The 23,815-nt window shown below is 38.3% G+C and overlaps 1 pseudogene; it reads left to right on the top strand.

The window, feature by feature from the left end:
* Positions 1-20,125, top strand: part of LOC142605836 (BRCT domain-containing protein At4g02110-like) — a 70,825-nt pseudogene extending 50,700 nt beyond the window's left edge.
* The last annotated feature ends 3,690 nt before the right edge of the window (positions 20,126-23,815 follow it).

Genomic DNA, 23,815 nt, shown 5'->3' with positions numbered 1-23,815 from the left:
AACCTCGTGGAAATTGATGTCTTGTCATTTGTTAAACAGAACCTTAGTTATGCCGGGTCTTCGGACCTCCTACTTTGGGGAAATTAACATTTGAAGTTACTGTCCTTGAGAATCAAACAGAAACTTGGTTAAGTGCAGTCCTCGGACCACAAACCTTGTGGAAATTGATGTCTTGTCATTTGTTAAACAGAACCTTAGTTATACCGGGTCTTCAGACCTCCTACTTTGGGGAAATTAACATTTGAAGTTACTGTTCTTAAGAATCAAACAGAAACTTGTTTAAGTGCAGTCCTCGGACCACAAACCTCGTGGAAATTGATGTCTTGTCATTTGTTAAACAGAACCTTAGTTATGCCGGGTCTTCGGACCTCCTACTTTGGGGAAATTAACATTTGAAGTTACCATTCTTAAGAATCAAACAGAAACTTGGTTAAGTGCAGTCCTCGGACCACAAACCTCGTGGAAATTGATGTCTTGTCATTTGTTAAACAGAACCTTAGTTATGCCGGGTCTTCGGACCTCCTACTTTGGGGAAATTAACATTTGAAGTTACCATTCTTAAGAATCAAACAGAAACTTGGTTAAGTGCAGTCCTCGGACCACAAACCTCGTGGAAATTGATGTCTTGTCATTTGTTAAACAGAACCTTAGTTATGCCGGGTCTTCGGACCTCCTACTTTGGGGAAATTAACATTTGAAGTTACCATTCTTAAGAATCAAACAGAAACTTGGTTAAGTGCAGTCCTCGGACCACAAACCTCGTGGAAATTGATGTCTTGTCATTTGTTAAACATAACCTTAGTTATGCCGGGTCTTCGGACCTCCTACTTTGGGGAAATTAACATTTGAAGTTACTATTCTTAAGAATCAAACAGAAACTTGGTTAAGTGCAGTCCTCGGACCACAAACCTCGTGGAAATTGATGTCTTGTCATTTGTTAAACAGAACCTTAGTTATGCCGGGTCTTCGGACCTCCTACTTTGGGGAAATTAACATTTGAAGTTACTGTTCTTAAGAATCAAACAGAAACTTGGTTAAGTGCAGTCCTCGGACCACAAACCTCGTGGAAATTGATGTCTTGTCATTTGTTAAACAGAACCTTAGTTATGCCGGGTCTTCGGACCTCCTACTTTGGGGAAATTAACATTTGAAGTTACTGTTCTTAAGAATCAAACAGAAACTTGGTTAAGTGCAGTCCTCGGACCACAAACCTCGTGGAAATTGATGTCTTGTCATTTGTTAAACAGAACCTTAGTTATGCCGGGTCTTCAGACCTCCTACTTTGGGGAAATTAACATTTGAAGTTACTGTCCTTAAGAATCAAATAGAAACTTGGTTAAGTGCAGTCCTCGGACCACAAACCTCGTGGAAATTGATGTCTTGTCATTTGTTAAACAGAACCTTAGTTATGCCGGGTCTTCGGACCTCCTACTTTGGGAAAATTAACATTTGAAGTTACTGTTCTTAAGAATCAAACAGAAACTTGGTTAAGTGCAGTCCTCGGACCACAAACCTCGTGGAAATTGATGTCTTGTCATTTGTTAAACAGAACCTTAGTTATGCCGGGTCTTCGGACCTCCTACTTTGGGGAAATTAACATTTGAAGTTACTGTTCTTAAGAATCAAACAGAAACTTGGTTAAGTGCAGTCCTCGGACCACAAACCTCGTGGAAATTGATGTCTTGTCATTTGTTAAACAGAACCTTAGTTATGCCGGGTCTTCGGACCTCCTACTTTGGGGAAATTAACATTTGAAGTTACTGTTCTTAAGAATCAAACAGAAACTTGGTTAAGTGCAGTCCACGGACCACAAACCTCGTGGAAATTGATGTCTTGTCATTTGTTAAACAGAACCTTAGTTATGCCGGGTCTTCGGACCTCCTACTTTGGGGAAATTAACATTTGAAGTTACTGTTCTTAAGAATCAAACAGAAACTTGGTTAAGTGCAGTCCTCGGACCACAAACCTCGTGGAAATTGATGTCTTGTCATTTGTTAAACAGAACCTTAGTTATGCCGGGTCTTCGGACCTCCTACTTTGGGGAAATTAACATTTGAAGTTACTGTCCTTGAGAATCAAACAGAAACTTGGTTAAGTGCAGTCCTCGGACCACAAACCTTGTGGAAATTGATGTCTTGTCATTTGTTAAACAGAACCTTAGTTATACCGGGTCTTCAGACCTCCTACTTTGGGGAAATTAACATTTGAAGTTACTGTTCTTAAGAATCAAACAGAAACTTGTTTAAGTGCAGTCCTCGGACCACAAACCTCGTGGAAATTGATGTCTTGTCATTTGTTAAACAGAACCTTAGTTATGCCGGGTCTTCGGACCTCCTACTTTGGGGAAATTAACATTTGAAGTTACTGTTCTTAAGAATCAAACAGAAACTTGGTTAAGTGCAGTCCTCGGACCACAAACCTCGTGGAAATTGATGTCTTGTCATTTGTTAAACAGAACCTTAGTTATGCCGGGTCTTCGGACCTCCTACTTTGGGGAAATTAACATTTGAAGTTACTGTTCTTAAGAATCAAACAGAAACTTGGTTAAGTGCAGTCCTCGGACCACAAACCTCGTGGAAATTGATGTCTTGTCATTTGTTAAACAGAACCTTAGTTATGCCGGGTCTTCGGACCTCCTACTTTGGGGAAATTAACATTTGAAGTTATCACTTCTTAAGAATCAAACAGAAACTTGGTTAAGTGCAGTCCTCGGACCACAAACCTCGTGGAAATTGATGTCTTGACATTTGTTAAACAGAACCTTAGTTATGCCGGGTCTTCGGACCTCCTACTTTGGGGAAATTAACATTTGAAGTTACTGTTCTTAAGAATCAATAGGAGATTGGTTAAGTGCAGTCTTCGGACCACAAACCTCGTGGAAATTGATGTCTTGTCATTTGTTAAACAGAACCTTAGTTATGCCGGGTCTTCGGACCTCCTACTTTGGGGAAATTAACATTTGAAGTTACTGTTCTTAAGAATCAAACAGAAACTTGGTTAAGTGCAGTCCTCGGACCACAAACCTCGTGGAAATTGATGTCTTGTCATTTGTTAAACAGAACCTTAGTTATGCCGGGTCTTCGGACCTCCTACTTTGGGGAAATTAACATTTGAAGTTACTGTTCTTAAGAATCAAACAGAAACTTGGTTAAGTGCAGTCCACGGACCACAAACCTCGTGGAAATTGATGTCTTGTCATTTGTTAAACAGAACCTTAGTTATGCCGGGTCTTCGGACCTCCTACTTTGGGGAAATTAACATTTGAAGTTACTGTTCTTAAGAATCAAACAGAAACTTGGTTAAGTGCAGTCCTCGGACCACAAACCTCGTGGAAATCGATGTCTTGTCATTTGTTAAACAGAACCTTAGTTATGCCGGGTCTTCGGACCTCCTACTTTGGGGAAATTAACATTTGAAGTTACTGTCCTTGAGAATCAAACAGAAACTTGGTTAAGTGCAGTCCTCGGACCACAAACCTTGTGGAAATTGATGTCTTGTCATTTGTTAAACAGAACCTTAGTTATACCGGGTCTTCAGACCTCCTACTTTGGGGAAATTAACATTTGAAGTTACTGTTCTTAAGAATCAAACAGAAACTTGTTTAAGTGCAGTCCTCGGACCACAAACCTCGTGGAAATTGATGTCTTGTCATTTGTTAAACAGAACCTTAGTTATGCCGGGTCTTCGGACCTCCTACTTTGGGGAAATTAACATTTGAAGTTACCGTTCTTAAGAATCAAACAAACTTGGTTAAGTGCAGTCCTCGGACCACAAACCTCGTGGAAATTGATGTCTTGTCATTTGTTAAACAGAACCTTAGTTATGCCGGGTCTTCGGACCTCCTACTTTGGGGAAATTAACATTTGAAGTTACTGTTCTTAAGAATCAAATAGAAACTTGGTTAAGTGCAGTCCTCGGACCACAAACCTCGTGGAAATTGATGTCTTGTCATTTGTTAAACAGAACCTTAGTTATGCCGGGTCTTCGGACCTCCTACTTTGGGGAAATAAAGATTTGAAGAAACCGTAATTAATAAACAAACAGAAACTTCGTTAAGTGCAGTCCTCGGACCACAAACCTCGTGGAAATTGATGTCTTGTCATTTGTTAAACAGAACCTTAGTTATGCCGGGTCTTCGGACCTCCTACTTTGGGGAAATTAACATTTGAAGTTACCGTTCTTAAGAATCATTAAGAAACTTGGTTAAGTGCAGTCCTCGGACCACAAACCTCGTGGAAATTGAGGTGGTGTCATTTGTTAAACGGAACCTTAGTTATGCCGGGTCTTCGGACCTCCTACTTTGGGGAAATTAACATTTGAAGTTACCGTCCTTGAGAATCAAACAGAAACTTGGTTAAGTGCAGTCTTCGGACCACAAACCTTGTGGAAATTGATGTCTTGTCACTTGTTAAACAGAACCTTAGTTATGCCGGGTCTTCGGACCTCCTACTTTGGGGAAATTAACATTTGAAGTTACCGTTCTTAAGAATCAAACAGAAACTTGGTTAAGTGCAGTCCTCGGACCACAAACCTTGTGGAAATTGATGTCTTGTCATTTGTTAAACAGAACCTTAGTTATGCCGGGTCTTCGGACCTCCTACTTTGGGGAAATTAACATTTGAAGTTACTGTTCTTAAGAATCAAACAGAAACTTGGTTAAGTGCAATCCTCGGACCACAAACCTCGTGGAAATTGATGTCTTGTCATTTGTTAAACGGAACCTTAGTTATGCCGGGTCTTCGGACCTCCTACTTTGGGGAAATTAACATTTGAAGTTACCGTCCTTGAGAATCAAACGAAACTTGGTTAAGTGCGGTCCTCGGACCACAAACCTTGTGGAAATTGATGTCTTGTCATTTGTTAAACGGAACCTTAGTTATGCCGGGTCTTCGGACCTCCTACTTTGGGGAAATTAACATTTGAAGTTACCGTTCTTAAGAATCAAACGAAACTTGGTTAAGTGCAATCCTCGGACCACAAACCTCGTGGAAATTGATGTCTTGTCATTTGTTAAACGGAACCTTAGTTATGCGGGGTCTTCGGACCTCCTACTTTGGGGAAATTAACATTTGAAGTTACTGTTCTTAAGAATCAAACAGAAACTTGGTTAAGTGCAGTCCTCGGACCACAAACCTCGTGGAAATTGATGTCTTGTCATTTGTTAAACAGAACCTTAGTTATGCCGGGTCTTCGGACCTCCTACTTTGGGGAAATTAACATTTGAAGTTACTGTCCTTGAGAATCAAACAGAAACTTGGTTAAGTGCAGTCCTCGGACCACAAACCTTGTGGAAATTGATGTCTTGTCATTTGTTAAACAGAACCTTAGTTATGCCGGGTCTTCGGACCTCCTACTTTGGGGAAATTAACATTTGAAGTTACTGTTCTTAAGAATCAAACAGAAACTTGGTTAAGTGCAGTCCTCGGACCACAAACCTCGTGGAGATTGATGTCTTGTCATTTGGTTAAACAGAACCTTAGTTATGCCGGGTCTTCGGACCTCCTACTTTGGGGAAATTAACATTTGAAGTTACTGTTCTTAAGAATCAAACAGAAACTTGGTTAAGTGCAGTCCTCGGACCACAAACCTCGTGGAAATTGATGTCTTGTCATTTGTTAAACAGAACCTTAGTTATGCCGGGTCTTCGGACCTCCTACTTTGGGGAAATTAACATTTGAAGTTACTGTTCTTAAGAATCAAACAGAAACTTGGTTAAGTGCGATCCTCGGACCACAAACCTCGTGGAAATTGATGTCTTGTCATTTGTTAAACAGAACCTTAGTTATGCCGGGTCTTCGGACCTCCTACTTTGGGGAAATTAACATTTGAAGTTACTGTTCTTAAGAATCAAACAGAAACTTGGTTAAGTGCAGTCCTCGGACCACAAACCTCGTGGAAATTGATGTCTTGTCATTTGTTAAACAGAACCTTAGTTATGCCGGTCTTCGGACCTCCTACTTTGGGGAAATTAACATTTGACGTTATCACTTTTAAAGAATCAAACAGAAACTTGGTTAAGTGCAGTTCTCGGACCACAAACCTTGTGGAAATTGATGTCTTGTCATTTGTTAAACAGAACCTTAGTTATGACGGATCTTCAGACCTCCTACTTTGGGGAAATTAACATTTGAAGTTACTGTCCTTAAGAATCAAACAGAAACTTGGTTAAGTGCAGTCCTCGGACCACAAACCTCGTGGAAATTGATGTCTTGTCATTTGGTAAACAGAACCTTAGTTATGCCGGGTCTTCGGACCTCCTACTTTGGGGAAATTAACATTTGAAGTTACTGTTCTTAAGAATCAAACAGAAACTTGGTTAAGTGCAGTCCTCGGACCACAAACCTCGTGGAAATTGATGTCTTGTCATTTGTTAAACAGAACCTTAGTTATGCCGGGTCTTCGGACCTCCTACTTTGGGGAAATTAACATTTGAAGTTATCGTTCTTAAGAATCAAACGAAAAATTGGTTAAGTCTTATCTTCGGACCATGACTTTGATCAAAGTTAACTTCTTATTATGTCTGGGTGTCAATGTGTTGCTGTTTATTAACTTGGATCTTAAGTTTCATATCTTTAAGTGTTGAGCAAATTTGTGTAAGAAGTGGTCCTCGGACCATACATCCTACTAGAAAAGATGCTGTACATTACAAGTGTTTAATCGTTACACAAGATCTTCTCTTCTTTTTTAATCAAAGGCATTGTTTAAATATCCCAACCATATCACCTTCTGTCAAATCTTTAATAATGTGCGCATGATTATGTGGAAATTATGATTGTGCAATCCTTGGAGTTAGATTTGGTTACTTTGAGAAACTTTTGTTATGTATTAATGGGAAACTTTTGCGATAAATATAAAAAGAATAAAGTAAAAACAGATGCAACACAAGTAAAAATCAAGTAAAGTTGTTCTTCATTAATCATTTGGGTATGTATTACATATAAAGGCTGAACATGGAAAATGAGAAGCCCTAAGCTAAGTCCTAAGCTTTTGGAGGAGGATCTTGCTGAGAAGTGCTGGTTCCCTCTGTCTCTTTCAACTCCAATTCAAAAGGAGACAAAACCTTTTTTCCTTTGTCTGCTTCTTTTGTTGGAGGGAATTGGACTCCGTGGCTTGGCTAAGTCCCTTCTCGGCATCTCCGCCTCCTTCCTTGTCTTTATTGGAACCCAAAGGTTCTGTAGGATCTGGAATTGGCTCCCGGACTATGGGAGGAAGAGCAGGAAGAGTTGTCTCAGGGGTAGGAGTAGCAGCAGGAGCTTCTTCAATCTCCTGTATTTCCAGGGGAAGCCAAACGTTCTCGGACTTCCTCAGATCCGAAGATAGAGGAACTCCTGCTACGTTTAAAGCTTCCCCCCATACTTTTTGACAGTATTCACGGCACAAAGCCGCGAACTCCTCTGTCAGCTGCTCCTCTGTGGATGCTACCCCTTCATCGAAACTCGCCTGCTTGGCAGCTTGTAGAGAGAGTTGGAAGGAGCTGGCTTCTTCCTTCATCAGCGCCAGTTCCTTTTTCAGATCCGAACACTCCCTTTGAGCTTGGGAGAGCTCTTCATCTCTTTCACGAAGGAGCTTGCGCTGTCCTTCTATTTGGGTCTTCATGGTCTTCAAGTTTGACTCGACCCCATTTTTCTCTCTCCTCAGCTCAGCCATCTCCGAGGTAAGCTTCTCGTTCTCAGCAAGAGCAGTGCCCAAGGACTTCTCAGTCTCCAGCCTTATCTCCAGCTCGGTCCTGGCCTTCTTCCGAGTGTCTTCTATAAACTTCTCGGCTACAAAGACCTCCTGAATGGCCTGCAACAAAGTATGATGGAATCAGGAATAGTAAACAACTTATGAATATTATTAAAAGTGGAATCTTCCTAAAAAGAGGTAAATTTACCAGCGCTAAATCCCTTTTCAAAGAAAGGAACAGTTGTGGCTGGCTCATTTTTTCCAAGGTCTCCATGTCCTTGGGCAATAGAAGAGGGCGCTCCAACACTTCGGCCAAGTGGTGGGCATGGCCTTGTTGAACCGCCCTTATACTGGACTGGCAGGAGATGGGTGCGCCGTCCAGTCTTAGGTCGGGGGACCAAGTGGTCAGTACTCGGCGCACTTCGGCCTCGTCCCTGATTTCCCCGCTTTCAACTGAGCGGGCCCTACCCTTGCCTTTGTCCAGCTTCTGCTGCTGGACCGGTGGGAGTTGTTGTCGTGGTTTTTTGGGGTCCTTATTGATCGTCCCCTCAGTATCCCCCTTTCTCTTCTTCTTGGGATCCTCAGCTGGAAGTTTTGGCTCAGTTGGAGGAGGGGGAAGTGGTAGAGATGGGGGAACTTGGGACGTCCCCGTCTTTTTCTCCACAACCTTCGCAGCTCTATTGGTTAGGAGACCCTGCATCCTGCCCATATCTTCCTCAGATTTGTCCTCTGGTAGGGCAACCACAAATCCTGCAATTCTAGAGGCCTCCGCGGCTTCTTCCTCCTCGTCGGAAAGAACAACAAACTGATTCCCGCGAAGTCTCTCGGTGTCTTCAAAATGGAATTGATCTATCTCGTCGTCAAGTGTATGCGAAGAAGACACCTGCTCTTCTGGAACGACAGTTGCCTGGGAGTGCACGGCGAGGGGAATTGCTGCTATAGGTCGGTTGTGCAAAACAGTGTGAGGAGCGTCCGGGAGATCGCGGTCGTCCAGAAAGTGGGGCCGAGCTACGTTTATCCTCCTTCGTCTTCGGTCACCCGCAACTATGGCGTTCTCTATCTCCTGGAAGTCCGAGGAAATGGGAGTGTACCCCAGAATGAGATGAGCAGCCCGGAGTTGTAAGTCTTCGCTAACGAACACCTCGGAGCGAAGTACTCGGTTTAGATCTGCGACGTTACAGTGGCTCAAACGAGGACGCACGTGTTGCTTATCTGCAAAAAAAACATCAAAACAATCAAACCTGGTTAGATTCACACAGATATTTAGTAAATCTAAGTAAGTATGAATACGCATTTCTATGTGTGTTAGAGGAAGTTGTGTTGTGGGGAGATTAATCCTACGGCATCGCACCTGGATCCCCCCACTCAACTGGGCAGTGGAAGCCGTCGTGCCAGTTCCCAGAGACGATCAGGTGGTCGTCCTTCATGCCTTTGTTGGATTTGGGCAGACAGGAGATTAACCTAACGACACTAGAACGGGACTTAATGTAGTAACCTACTTTGGATAGTTTATGGGACTCGTACAGAAAGACGACGTCGTGCCAAGTGAGGTTTAGACCCATTTGCTCGTTTAGAGCATCGACACTACCCAAAACTCTAAAAACGTTTGGGAGGCACTGGTCGGGGCACAACCAGTGGTTGCGAAGATACTCCCTAGTTACAGGTTTCATTGGGAGGGTCATCCCACCCTCTATAAAGGCTATCATTGGGATGATAACCTCTCCCTCTTTCCTAGAATCAGCCACTGCTTCCGCCGGACAATACTTTAGACCTACGTCGCAGGGAATACGATACTTGGCCCTAAAGCCCTCCATCCCAGCGGCGGTATCAACTAGACACTTGAATCTTCCCATTACAGAGGAACGAGAGATTAAACTCTAAGAGGGAGAATGTTTGTAGTGACAGCCGAGGACAAAGACCGAGGAAGAAAAAGGTTTAAGAGTAGAAAGAGCAAGAACTTACAAGGTTGAAGGTGTGCAAATTTCCACGGTTTTCTGCAGGTAAGGAATGATGGCTGATGTTTTGATGGGATTAGCCCCTGAGGAATTAAATGAAAGCGCAGGTTCCCGAAGCGTCATGACGTGCGAAAAGGCGGCCTTGAAATTATATTTGTCCCGCCTAAAGTTTCGTGGAGGAACGAGGACCGTTAGATGTTCATCTCACCGTTGAACGTGGAAGACAAAGTGTAACTTACAGTAATAAATGCGCGCGTTTTTGAAAATAAAACCGCCAAGTGGCATCTTCTGGGACGCGAAACGATTTCCACACGTGCCGTAACTCACAAAGTGTGTGGAGTAAGTTCTTGTCAGGTCAAAACCCTATTTTTCTCCTCGGACGTTGAAAATTAGCGTTTTGAGGGGCTATTGTGGGGGGTAAAAAGACTTTGACGGTTGCATGGGCCGTTGGGCCATGCTAAGGAAGGCCGACCTGCTCTTGGGTTTAGGACTTGTTAGTATTATGGATCGGCCCATACGCCGAGGATCCGAGGATCTAGCCGAGGGTGAATTTCTCTGCGGATGGACACCAGAGAACTCGGGATTTCATGGTAAAGGTTAGGGAATGACATGGTTAAAACCAGTGGATAAAAGGTGTAAACCCTTGAATGTCCTGAAAGCACCGATGTAAGAGAAACACCAAGGATAAAAGCTGTCACCTCCACATTAAAGACCCTGCACCTACCACCCTGGCCGCATTAATTGGGAAGTGACACCTGAACAGTGGAAGGGAAACTTCTGGTTACTATTCAAAGGCACTGAGAAAAGAAATATCTAGGCTAAGGGGGAGTTGGGGCCACACGTGTGCAAAGTATCAAAAGAGTAGTATTTAAGGAGCAACTTAGAACAGAAAGGGGGATCCCTTTTTTGTAACCAAAAGGAAAGAAAAAAAGAGAGAGAGAGAAATAATATAAGAACAGTTCTCGGCTTACGTCCGAGCAGGTAGACTTACAGTATTCCTTGTTGTTTTCAAATGTTTATAATCTTTGGCTTGTCATTTAATCCTCAAACACTTCTAACCTGGGTTTCAAGCCCACACTCTACAAATTACATTGTTTAAGGCTCATTGGGCCTGAGCCCGTAACTGTTCTTGGGGCCTGAGCCCGTAACTGTTCTTGGGGCCAGGTGCAATTGTGCACTTACAGTTATAGTCTCCTCTTAAACTTAAAAAATAAAATCAATGTTCTCCCTTATTTTTTGGTAACAAGTATTTACCCCCCCGACATGATTCCCCATGAATCAATTTGGACAAAAGTTTATCCAATCCACTACCTGGTGACTCAAAAGACTATACACATGCACTTTTCCTCCAATTAATTACTTAAAAATTTAGAGGACCATCTACATGTATTAAATCACATGATCCAAAAAATCATGCAAAAAAGTCACTTGACTATTAAGTAGGTCATGTAATGTACATGTGGATAGCCTTTTGAGTTGTCACGTAATGTGTTGGAGGAACTTTCCTCCAAATTGGTTTAGAGGAAAATTGTTCTTAATATATTTTATTTGATTGAAATAAGGTTTTTGTTACAAATTATTTACTTCAAGTTGGTATCTAAAAATTATACATAAACCATATTATTAATTTATGTATATTTGTTAGATTGAGAATACATATACTTAAAACCAAAATTGATATAAATAAAAATCTAGTGCATCACACGAGTTACAACTTACAAGCTATTCTTTTAAATTATTGTGTTCATATATTGAAAAAATTACTTTTTTGGGATCAATAACAGCCCTTGAATTTTATCCTTAGGTACCACCATTTTGTGTATTTACCCATAAAACTACAAGATGAATTGACAAACAGAAAATGAAGAAAGAAATTTATGATCAATTTGAACTTATTGGAGCCTTGAACCCCATCATTGCATGACCTGAGTGATACACAATTGAACTATTAAGAAACATTTATAGATCCTATTTTGGTCTTCTACCATAATTCAAGAAAGAAGAGAAGAAAGGAAGGAAATTATACATTCTGCTTGTCGACCCAAACTTCATTTGCGTTCCTGCCAAAATGGCACAATAGCACTGTTGATCGAAATATATATCAATCTACTACTGTTTCGGAAATATGTAGAGATATACCACTTTTTGGGTACTCAATCTATGAACTTGAGTACCATGGAAAAATTTTGAAAAGTTTTGGAACTTGAGTACCATTAAAAAATTTTGGCAATTTTGAAGGCTATTTTTTCAAAGAACTCAAATTTATGAAACTTGAGTTACATGGCAAACTCGAATTTCACAAACTCGAGTTTTAAAAAGGTGGTAGATTGCTAAATATTTCACAAATAGTGGTATATTGCAAAATATTTTGCAAAAGGGTGGTATTTGGCCATTTTGGCCTCTGCATTCCAATGCCATAATGTGTTGGGTTTAGAAGGAGATTTCACCTCGACACACTTGCTGTGAGAACCTGTTGACCCTTGATTTCTGCAGAAGTTGTTTGTGTGGATGGGTCAGTATAGTCTTAATTAAGCAACACAAGCATAGTTTTAAGCATCTTGGTTGGTTGCTGCAATAGATGCAACATATATCAATGTGTTTAATGTTATTTTTAGAATTTTAATACACTGAAATTTGCGTTGTTCCTGATGGTTTGTTTTGTTTTGTTTTTTTGTTTGTTTGTTTGTTTTGCTTTTTTTACTTTCCATTGCTTGAGCTCCTTGCCTATATGAGTAAATTGAAGTATGAATACCACGGCAATTTATCTACTGAATGCATTCTTTCTGAACAGTGGCTATGAGTTGGAGATATTGGAAGCAGAGGCTAAGGATTCCGAAGAAGAGGTTGAAGACACTGTTGTGAGGCACTCTGGGGGGAAAGACATGAATAAGGGTCCTCATTATTCAAAAATTGGGGTATCAACAACCTGTGAATTGCCACCTGAATCAGTCAGTGAACTTTCGATTGCACCAAAGGGTCCATTGAATGTTGATAATACAATAGAGAAATCACCTGGTCAAGCTACAAGCTTTGATAATTTTGATGTTCTTAAAGCACTTTGCCGTCAGAACACTAGTTCTGATGAGCTACCTGACCCACTTGATGGAACTCCAGATCATTCAAAGGTGGGAAATGACTAGAATTCTACTCCTGGAAGTGCCAAAAGGTCAACTCAGCGTGATGGCAAGTTTAGTCCTTTAAGTCACTTAAGGAGATCCTCAATTCCAATGTACTCTGGAGAAGTATTAGGAAATTTAAGTGATCATTCTAAAGTGCCCCTGGGTAAAGTCAATGATGATTTTGACAACTTTTCCTTAAAGATGGAACAAGTGACAGACAGATTTGGCTCTGGTAAACATCTATGGAAGAAACTATTATAGTCGATAGAGGAGAGTCAAGTGGTTTGTTACCTCAAAAGAGGACGGCAGATGTTTCTTGTGCTGGCTTTAAATCACCAAAAGTGAGTCTTAATGTGAAACCATGCATCACAAGGAGCCTAGTGGTGGGTGATAAAATTCAGGTATTGGAACTAACCACTCTCTGATTGATGGTGCCAGTGGAACTAACAGCCATTTTCCACTTGGAAATAATGACCTTTCTAAGGATGAGGCTGCTAATCTGAATGCTGCACCGAACTCATTCGCTAAGATATTAACAACCAAAACCTCAATTCCTAGTGAGAAGTCATTAACCTGTGATATGCCTTTCTCCGAAATTGTGACCACAAAGACTAGGCAAGATAACTTTGTTGATGAGAAGACACCTCAATCATCTTTGCAGAGCTTAAGAAAGTCTGCCTCATACACCAGGCCTGACATTGTAGATTTTGATATGGCCCCGAATCTATAGTTGGAGAGAAAGGGAAGCAAGAGAATGAGAAGCAAAATGTGGAGTCTTCTCCCAGTAACAAAAAATTGGAGACTGAAATATGACAAGCCTGGCAATTTGAGCATGCTTGAAGGAGGAAATGACTTGTTTGCAAAACAAATTAGGAAGAAGATGTCTGCCAGAAAGACTCTGGGTTCAAGATATAAGTCAACTACTAATAATATACAAAAAAATAAAGCGATCTCCCAAAATGATGCTGTGGTTCATTCTGTTGGAGTGAAAGAGACAGCAGATCATGAGAAGTCTTCTGTTGCTATGCTGCTTGAGATATCTCCTCCAACTGATAACGTTGAACCAGTGAAGGAGGTGGAGATGAGAGATGCCCTGAAGTCTAGGGATGATAGAGAGAATAAAAATGAATTGATGGATGATGAAACTGAGGCTCCAGAGGACAGGCTTGAACTTGAGTTGGAGAAGCCACTTAGTGAAGAGAAGTCTGGGCTGGTTACATTGACAGATAAAGAAGCTACAATCGTGGAAGAGAATTCAGACAAGACACAGCATATAACAAATAACTGCAAGAATAGTGTGCATGATCAGGCTTTAGAGGAAGGCACCAAGGGAAGTGAACCAGAAAAAGCGGTTTGTGACAAGAAGTTTGAACATATTGAATCAACCTTAGATGGAGATGGCGTGAAAGGGAAGATGAATAAAGGGAAAAAGCGCCCTATAGGTAGAACCAAGGTGAAGGTGGATATAATGAAATCTCAGAAAGGTAAGGATGGTGAAGAGACTGTTACTGAGAACAGTGAGGGGACTGGGACGGTAAAGGAAGAAAGAGTGTTGCTTCCTTCTGCCAAAACTAAGAGCTGCTCCATTCCCGCAAATAAGTCAGAGAACTCTGTTGAAGCGGAGAAGGAGAACAAGCCAGTTCAAAATATAAGTCAGGGCAAAGAGTGTGTTGGGAAATCATCTGTTAATTCTAATATGACACCAAGGAAGGTCAATCAAAAGGCAGCGAAGGTGAGTCGAAATTCTTCAATATCAGCAAGAGATATACCAAACAGAGTGAAAACTGAACCTGCATGGTTTATATTGAGTGGACCTTGACTACAGAGAAAGGAGTTTCAACAAGTTATTAGACGTTTGAAAGGAAATCTTTGCCGAGATTCTCATCAATGGTCATACCAGGCTACACACTTTATAACCCCAGATCCAATTCGCAGGACAGAGAAGTTCTTTGCTGCAGTTGCATCTGGAAGGTATGTAAATAAGTTCAGAACTTTGCATAACAATGGCAACTTATTTGATTGAATTCCAACTGGTGTTTTTTTTGCCAAGAAAAATAGTATTTTTACATCAAGGTTTATTCTCCAGTTGATCTGGGGGACACTGGGTAAAACTTTGCCCATTCTTGTGAGAAGTTCGGGATAACTTGCTATATGCTACATAGGATTTGTTATCTTAAATAGATGTTCAAATGTTCTAAATGATTCAATCTTGAATGCAGGTGGAATCTTAAGACCGATTATTTAACTGCTTGTAGTCAGGCAGGAAGATTTTTGGCTGAGGAATATTACAAATGGTACAAAAATGGCCTAATTGAAGATGGTGCCATCAATTTGGAGGCTCCAAGGAAGTGGCGGCACTTGAGGGAGAAAACAGGTCATGGTGCATTTTATGGAATGCGCATTATCATATATGGAGAATGCATAGCACCAACTTTGGTATGTTGTTAAAATCTCATTTTACAATTTTTGCTTGCAAATTTTCCCATATATTCTACAAAGGATATATATCTTGTACAAACTTAATTAGTGGGCACTACAGTTTGTAGACTCTATTTAATACATCTCATCATGTGTGATCAAACAGGATACTCTTAAGCGTGCTGTGAAGGCTGGAGATAGGACTATATTGGCAACTTCTCCTCCTTATACCCGATTTCTTAATGATCGAGTTGACTTTGCCATGATCAGCCCCGGCATGCCACATGTTGATTTGTGGGTCCAGGAGTTTATGAAACATGAGATACCCTGTGATCTAGCTGATTACATAGTCGAGTATGTTTGCAAGCCTGGGTACTCCCTTGACAAACATGTTCTATACAACGCTCATGCTTGGGCAGAGAAGTCATTTGCTTACCTGCAGAGCAAGGCAGAAGAGATTGTCAAGGAGTCCACAGTCTCCACACCATCAGATGATAATGGTAGTAATGATATAGCCTGCACAGTTTGTGGCTCTCATGATAGAGGGGAGATCATGTTGGTTTGTGGTAATGAAAGTGGTTCTGTTGGTTGTGGGGTTGGTACCCACATAAATTGTTGTAATCCTCCACTTCAAGAGGTCCCAGAGGATGGCTGGTTTTGTCCCAAGTGTAGTGGAAGCAGACACGGCACAAACTCTGCTAAGAGAAAGAAGAAAGGGTCCATTTTATTGAAAAGGAAATCATTTTTGATATCTTGCTTGAAACCCTTAGCAACCACATCAGTGGTTGCAAAGTTTTGCAAAATACAAAAAATGCTTAATTTATACATTTTGACAAAAAAAAATACCTATATCAGTGGGTGTAAAATTGTGCATAAATGCACAAGTGCTACATTATTTTAGTATTAAAAAATGATAGACTGATGTGGGTGTTTTGTAAAAGTGACGGTGGGTGTTTTGTAAAAAAAGAATATAAAAATATTATTTATATAAAATAGTGTATAATAAATGAACTGATGTGAATATTTTGTAAAAATGATGATGTAAAATAAAAAAGAATAGGTTTTTTTTTTTATGTAAAATAGATAAAATCTATTAAAAGAGCTGATACAGATGCTCTAGAGTATCCAGATCAATTTTGTACGTCTAGTTGTGGTTATAGCAGTAGAATTTATTTTAAATGATCCCAGATGATTGTAATGTACTATTAGAAATTCCTTACTATATTAATATGGTGGGGCTATTTAAATTTTTAACCCATGGAAGTCAGTCTGACTGGGGACCTGTAATGTAAATATTAACTGATCTAAAGACTCTATGGGAGTCTTCCCGCCTCTCACATGTGCTTGTCAAGAAATTTTTTTATTTTATTTTATTTTTTAAATCTATTTTATTGAAAAAAAATTATTCGATTTATATACTTTTCTATTATTAATCCATCCATTATAAGAACATATATATTTTTTATGTCATCATAGCTAGTATTGTTACTATAATTTTTTTTTTACAAGTTTTTTATCCAAACTAGTTTGAAAAAATTTCCTTCAACCCACTACGTGACGATTTATAAAATTATTCATATGTTTTATTTTAACAAATCATATAACTCGTTGAAAAACTATATATAACTAAAAAGTACATATAATTAGTCTTTTAACCTCCAAGTTGTGGGTTGGAGGAAGTTTTTTCCAAATCAATTTAGAGGTAACCCTTTCCCATACCCTGCCCCGTCCCTCCAAAGTTTAATTCAACAAACTTGAGTTAAGTGGGCCTCTCTATTGATAAGAAAGTGTTCATTCCATTATTCTTCCCACAGAAACAAAAGAGTTTAGGTCTTGCTATATATCCACGTGATAATTACTCCAACAGAATCCAAGAAATTAAACTGTTCACCTGGTTTCACAAAGTCCACAGAAATTAGTTTATATAAAGAACTTAATGATGAGATTTAACCATGTATCTTTCACATAGGGGAAACATGTTTGCCTATGTCTATTAGTAAGTTTAGCACATTCTTGAACCAATATTTGGAGGTAAGAGTCACCATTAGTAAAGTTTAGCACATTATTTTTCATGAACATTTCTCTTCCTTGGTCTAATGACTAAAGTGTTAGAATTTAAGTGATAGCTCAATAGTAATAGTATTTTTTTGTCGTATATTTGAAGTTCAACCCTTCTCTTCTTTATCACTATTTGTATTACGTTAGAGGATATCATTCTTTCTATTCATATTTGATATATAACTAAAAGATTAATATAGTAGTTGACAGTTTTTCAATGACAACTTAGATTGATCAATTGGTATGGATGTAGTCAAAAATTCAAGATATATATACTTATTTAAAGATCACCACGAGTAATTTATTCAATATTTTTTTGAACAGTGATTACCATACTTACTAGCAAGGACAAACCTAGGTGGGGGCCCAGGACCCCCAGGGTCCAATTTTTTATTTTTATTTTTTTTATAGTTATTATATATCTTATTTTTGTAGTTGGACTCCCTTTTAAAACCTTAGGCCCTCTTTTTTCTCAATAAGCCTATTTAACTTCACCCAAATAGCAACTATCTAAACCAAAAACTTAATAAAAACATTCACAATGGTGATTGTATTTTAGCCAAAAAAAAAAAAAACTATTTTACTACCAAAGAACCAAAAAATCATGTGTTATAGAAGAAGCTAAAGCTAATTTTTTTACAACTACAGTAAACTGGTATAAATACCAATTGACTGTAGTAAGTTGTTAAAAATAAAATACAGTATTGTCTTAAGATTATATCTCTTCCTTCAATGAAAAAAACTCAAATTCTTTATGTTCCTTTATTATCTTAATGAGTTGTTTATATTATTTTAAATGAAATGATAAAAAAATAGAACATTTGATATTGGGTGTATTGTAAGGAGAGGTGGTAAAATAGATAAAGTAGTTTTTTAAGATGCTAAAAGCTAAATTTTTAGCAATATCACTACGATACTCTAACCTCAAAAAAAAAAAAAAAAATCCAAGCCAACCTAGTATTAAAAAAATATTATTTTGTTTTTGTTTTTGTCTTTGTTGGTAAATGCTTGCATTTTAATGTATTTAGAAATAATGATTTTGTATATTTATAATTTTTTAATACTATATAGATGCCTATTTAATTTTTTTTTCTTTATACTCTAATCCCCGCTAGCTTAAAATCTGGAGTCTGTCCATGCTTACTAGTATATATATCTTTTGTACACACTATTACTATTCACATCTTATTGTGGGTATCTAAAAAAAAAAATTAAATATGTATGTAGAGGACACTATTGTGAGTGTAACAACAATTTTTCTAGCTTAAGCCTGTGTACTTTTTACTGGTAAAGTACAAGTGTACAACACAATGGCAGTGGTTGGCTACATGTTCTTCTTCCACCTTAGTCCTATGCTCCCCATCTTTACCACTTCTATATATTTTACAGGCTTCAAAGTCCAAATATTGTACTTTTTGGTATAGATGGAAGAGGCAAAAAGAAGGAAGAAAAAAAAAAACCCATCCCTTATTAATATCCATCTGGATCCTACTCACAAGTAAATTAGTCTTTTCTGTAGTCCATTGTCATTCCTACAAATTTGTAAATGTAATATTTCTTGTAGGACATCTGTGAACCATTTACACCTAACTTGCATTAAAAATGCAAGTAAACCAAATTAGTATTTAAACACGATCCTACTCATTCATTAAGGAGAGTAGGGTTTTATCTACAAATTTGTAATGTTATTTCTTGTAGGATATCTGTGAACCATTTACACCTAATTTGCACTAAAAATGTAAGCAAACCAAATTAGTATTTAAACACGATCCTACTCATTCATTAAGGAAAGTAGGGTTTTATCTATAAATTTGTAATCTTATTTCTTGTAGTACATCTGTGAACCATTTAAAATGCAAGTAAACCAAATTAGTATTCAAATACAATCCTACTTATTCACAAAGGAGTGTGCTATATTACTTTTTATTATTTTCTTAAAACTGATGAATTTAACAAATTTTAAAGGTCATCCTTTTTATATAATTCCAACTTAGTAAAACTAGGACCTTTGACATGAGGATCATTCAAAATAGGATGCAAAAGGTTATGACTCAGAGCATTTACATCTGGTCTCTTAAATGCCATATGTTGATATATTTTACCATCAAAATACAAAAAACACTTCATTATCTGGTCTTGTATCCTAAAAAAATTTACAATAGTGCTACAGTACCATCACAAATTTGTGACGGTATTGTAGCACAATTGTAAAATAACATGTTCCATTTTATTCAGTCTTTCTTTCTCTTTGACTCACTTGTCTCCCTCTCTCTTTACTCATTCTCTCTCTTCTCTATTTTATCTTCGTCTCCCTCTTCTCTATCTGTTGGCGTGGGGGGTTTGCTGTCATGGGTGATGAATTTCTAGATCGGCATGGAGATCGGCATTAGAGACTGGTGTCTGGTTTCTTTTGGTTTTTCTGGCCCTTCTCTCTGTTCCAATAGTCACATTCCAATCAGTTTCTTTGAGATTGGCATGGTGGCGAGGCTGGTGGCGCAGTTGAGATCGGTGTTGTGGCATGGAGGTCAGGGTGGTGGAGATTGGCGTGGAGACCAATGTGGAGACCGGTGTGGAGATCGACATAGAGACTAGTGTTTAGTGGTGTGGCATGGTGGCCAGTTTCTGGGTTTGGTGGCCAGCGTTTGGTGGGTTTGGTGATTTTGTCCTTTGATTCTCATTGTGGTTGTGATTGGTGTTTGGATTGGTTGGTTGGGTTGATATGGGTTCTTTGGGTTTTTATTGGGTACTTGGTTGGTTTTGTTTTTCTATTTTTTGGGGTTTTTGTTTCGTTGGGATTTTGATGGGCAGAGGGCAGAGGGCAGTGGTGGGCATGGTGGTGGCATGGTGGTAATTGTTTGTTTGGTTGTTGAGAAAGTGAGGAAGAGACAAGGACAAATGAGAAATAGATAGATAATTTGTTTATTATTTTATTGTATAATCTATATTATTTTAATTTGTTGTATTGTAAATTAAAATTTGAGATGTTGAATGTATTGTAATATGGTCTAGTACAATAGATAAAGTAGTTTTTAAAATGGTAAAATAGAATAGTCTAAAAATACCAAATATAAATGCTCTCATATCTCAATATATTGATCCCAATTCTCCACTACTACAACCAAAAAAATAAATAAATAAATAAAACCCCCAAAAAAAAAATTGACCTCAACTACTCAAAAAAAAAAAAAAAATTTCTTTGTACTTATCCTCTATTTTACGTAGGAACAAATTAAATTAGCTAGAAAATGTGAATGGAATTTGTCAGATTCTTTTGATGGCCATCTGGTTTTGACAAGACCCTAGCTAAAGCCATTAAGAACCAAATTCTGATTTGAGAGAGAGAGAGAGAAAGAGAGCCACATGATAGCATCACATGCTATTACTGACATCATCATATCTGGCCACGACTACCCCTCTTTCCAGTGTTCCCAACATTCAAACACCACGTGTAATTTTTCCCAAAACCCCTATTCTCCTTTCTCTACCAATATCAAACCCACTCACCCCCCAAGTTTACTAATCTATCCACAAGTTTTCTTCTTTGGATGGTAGTGTTTACAAAACATGGGGTATTACTGTCACTCTATATAAGGAATAATTTTGCAAAATGTGTAAACTCACAGTACCAATTTTGTGGATTAGAATTTACAAAAAGAAGAAGAGATGCTTCAAGTCCAAAGCCTCTGACCATAGAATAAAGTAAAAACAAAAATTGTTGTCCTCGTGAGTAACACCTTTTCTTTCGCCACAAGATATTCTTGAAAAGGGAACTACAAAATTTAAACAGTGTAGCAATCATATACATTAACCTATTAAAAGCAAACAAATAGTATTATTTTGTCAGAGATGTGCAATTGAAAATTACTGAAAATTAATACTGGCCCCAATTCCTCCCTATTGCCAATTTGCCAGAGTTTTAGAGGTATTTTGGTAATTTTAGTAATTTTGAGAGTATAATGGTCATTCTAATGATTTCAAGGGTATGTTTTTGTCAAATAAAAATTATTTTACCCGTGAGAATTACCAAAGTATCAAAAAACCTATAAATACATCAAAACCTCTAAAATGACCCCCTTAAAATTGCCAAAATGACTAAAATGCACCACGAATGTCCAAAATATCCCAAAACCCTAGAAAATGACCAAAACGACCACAATACCACTGAAAACTTTTAAAATGACCAAAATATTATCGAAACCTAAAAAATAAGAAAAATACACTCGAAACCTCTAAAAATGACCTAAATAGCCCCAAACAAAGCCAAAATACACTCAATTTTTTAGAATTTGTTCGGTATTTTGGTCTGTTTCAAGTTCTTTTGTTCATTCTAGAGGATTTTAGGGTATTTTGCTCATTTTAGCAATGTCGAGGGGTATTTTTTAATCATTTTAGATGTTTGGGGCATTTTGTTCATTTACGAGGTATCGAGATTTGACTGCACATTCTAGCCGTTTAAGGGGTATTTTGGTCATTTTAAAGGTTTGGGGTTATTATAGTCATTTTAGAGATTATAAGGCTATTTTGGTCAATTAATAGGTTTTTGGGGTTTTTTTTTTGGACATTTTGTGGTTTTAAGGATATTTTGGTGATTTTGGGAGTATAATGGCCATTCTAGTGATTTCAAGGGTATGTTTTTGTGAAAAAAAAATTATTTTACTCGTGACAATTACCAAAATATCAAAAAACTTATAAATACACTAAAATGTCTAAAATGACCCCTTAAAACTGCCAAAATGATTAAAATGCACCACGAATGTCCAAAATATCTCAAAACTCTAGAAAAAGAGCAAAACGACCACAATACCCCCGAAAACTTTTAAAATGACCTAAACACCATCGAAACCTCAAGAACAAGTAAAATACCCTCAAACCTCTGAAAATGACCTAAAAACCCCTAAATTAAGCCAAAAAGCACTTAATTTTTTAGAATTTGTTCGGTATTTTGGTGGATTTCAAGTTGTTTTGCTCATTCTAGAGGATTTTAGGGCATTTAAGCAATGTCGAGATGTATTTTTTCATCATTTAAGAGGTTTGGGGCATTTTGGTCAGTTACGAGGCATCGAGATTTGACTTCTTATTCTAGTCTTTTCAAGGGTATTTTGGTCATTTTAGAGGTTTGGGGTTATTTTAGTCATTTTAGAGATTTTGAGGCTACTTTGGTCAATTAAGAGGTTTCTTTGGGTTATTTTTTGACAATTGGAAATGATGTAGGGGTAATGTCATCGGTTAAATTTTGGTTGTCAAGCCAATTTGATATGAAGGACTTGAGCAAAGCTAACTATATTCTAGGAATCAAGCTTTGGCGAGATCGAAAGAATAAGATGTTAGGCTTGTCACAAGCTGGATATAGAGATAAGGTTCTAGAATGGTTTAGCATGCAAAACTCCAAGAAAGGATTACCTCCTTCTAGACATGGAGTTTCTCTGTCTGATGACCAAAGGCCTAAGACTCAAGAGGAGGAAAATATGATGAGACAAGTTCCCTATGCTTCTGCTGTGGGAAGTCTCATGTATGCCATGCTTTGTACTAGATCGGACATTTATTATTCAGTAGGCATGGTCAGTTGATATCAATCAAATCCAGGACCAGAACATTGGCAAGCTGTAAAGCATATTCTCAAGTATCTACGGAGAACGAGAGATTATATGCTTGTTTATCGTTGTGAGGGTTTGATTCCCATTGGCTATACAGATTCAGATTTTCAGTCGGATCTAGATTTCAAAAAATCCACGTCAGGATGTGTTTTCACCTTGGGAGGTGGAGCCATAAGTTGGAGGAGTGTTAAGCAAACTTGTATTGCCGACTCCACCATGGAAGCCGAATATGTTGCTGCTTGTGAGGCAGCAAAGGAGGCTGTTTGGTTCAAGAAATTCCTTTCTGATCTTGGTGTTGTGAGAATTGAACAAGTTCCTATTACATTGTTCTGTGACAATAGTGGAGCGGTTGCACAATCCAAAGATCTAAGGAATCACAAGAAAGGAAAGCATATTGAGAGAAAGTATCACATCATTCGAGACATTGTTACTCGTGGAGATGTGGTAGTAGCAAAGATTGATGGTGCAAAGAATCTAGCGGATCCCTTTACCAAAACCTTGCCCCAAAGGATTTTCGAGTCACATTTGGAGGAGATAAGAGTTAGATTAGTGCATTATTAGTCTTTAGTGCAAGTGGGAGATTGTCAGGATGTGTGCCCTTAAATTCTATTGTATGATGCTATGCATTTTATTATGTATGACATTGTGTATGACTTAATGTTGTTTTTAATAAAATTGTTTTGTTACTATATAAAAGTTAATGGTAACATGAATATTGGGACATTATAATATAGTCCATGAGATGCATAGTATGTGATTTATGTGAAAAGTCACAAAAGATATAAATCACAAGTTCCTTGTAAACTCAGAATTTTAGTTCGTAGTCGGTGATGAAATTAGGCATTTCATCTACGAAAACTATAACATATCAACTAAGATGATTTGTCTTGATCATGGAAATGGAGATTTCTAGTTGATATGCTGATATGTTTTAAGAGTTAAAACATATTGGACTGGACCGGTGTGAGATTTATTATTCTCTTAACGACTATCAAATGAATAATAA

Source organism: Castanea sativa, chromosome 8, assembly GCF_040712315.1.
Source record: "Castanea sativa cultivar Marrone di Chiusa Pesio chromosome 8, ASM4071231v1".
In the NCBI taxonomy this organism is placed as follows: Eukaryota; Viridiplantae; Streptophyta; class Magnoliopsida; order Fagales; family Fagaceae; genus Castanea; species Castanea sativa.
This window is presented reverse-complemented; position numbering and strand designations above follow the sequence as displayed.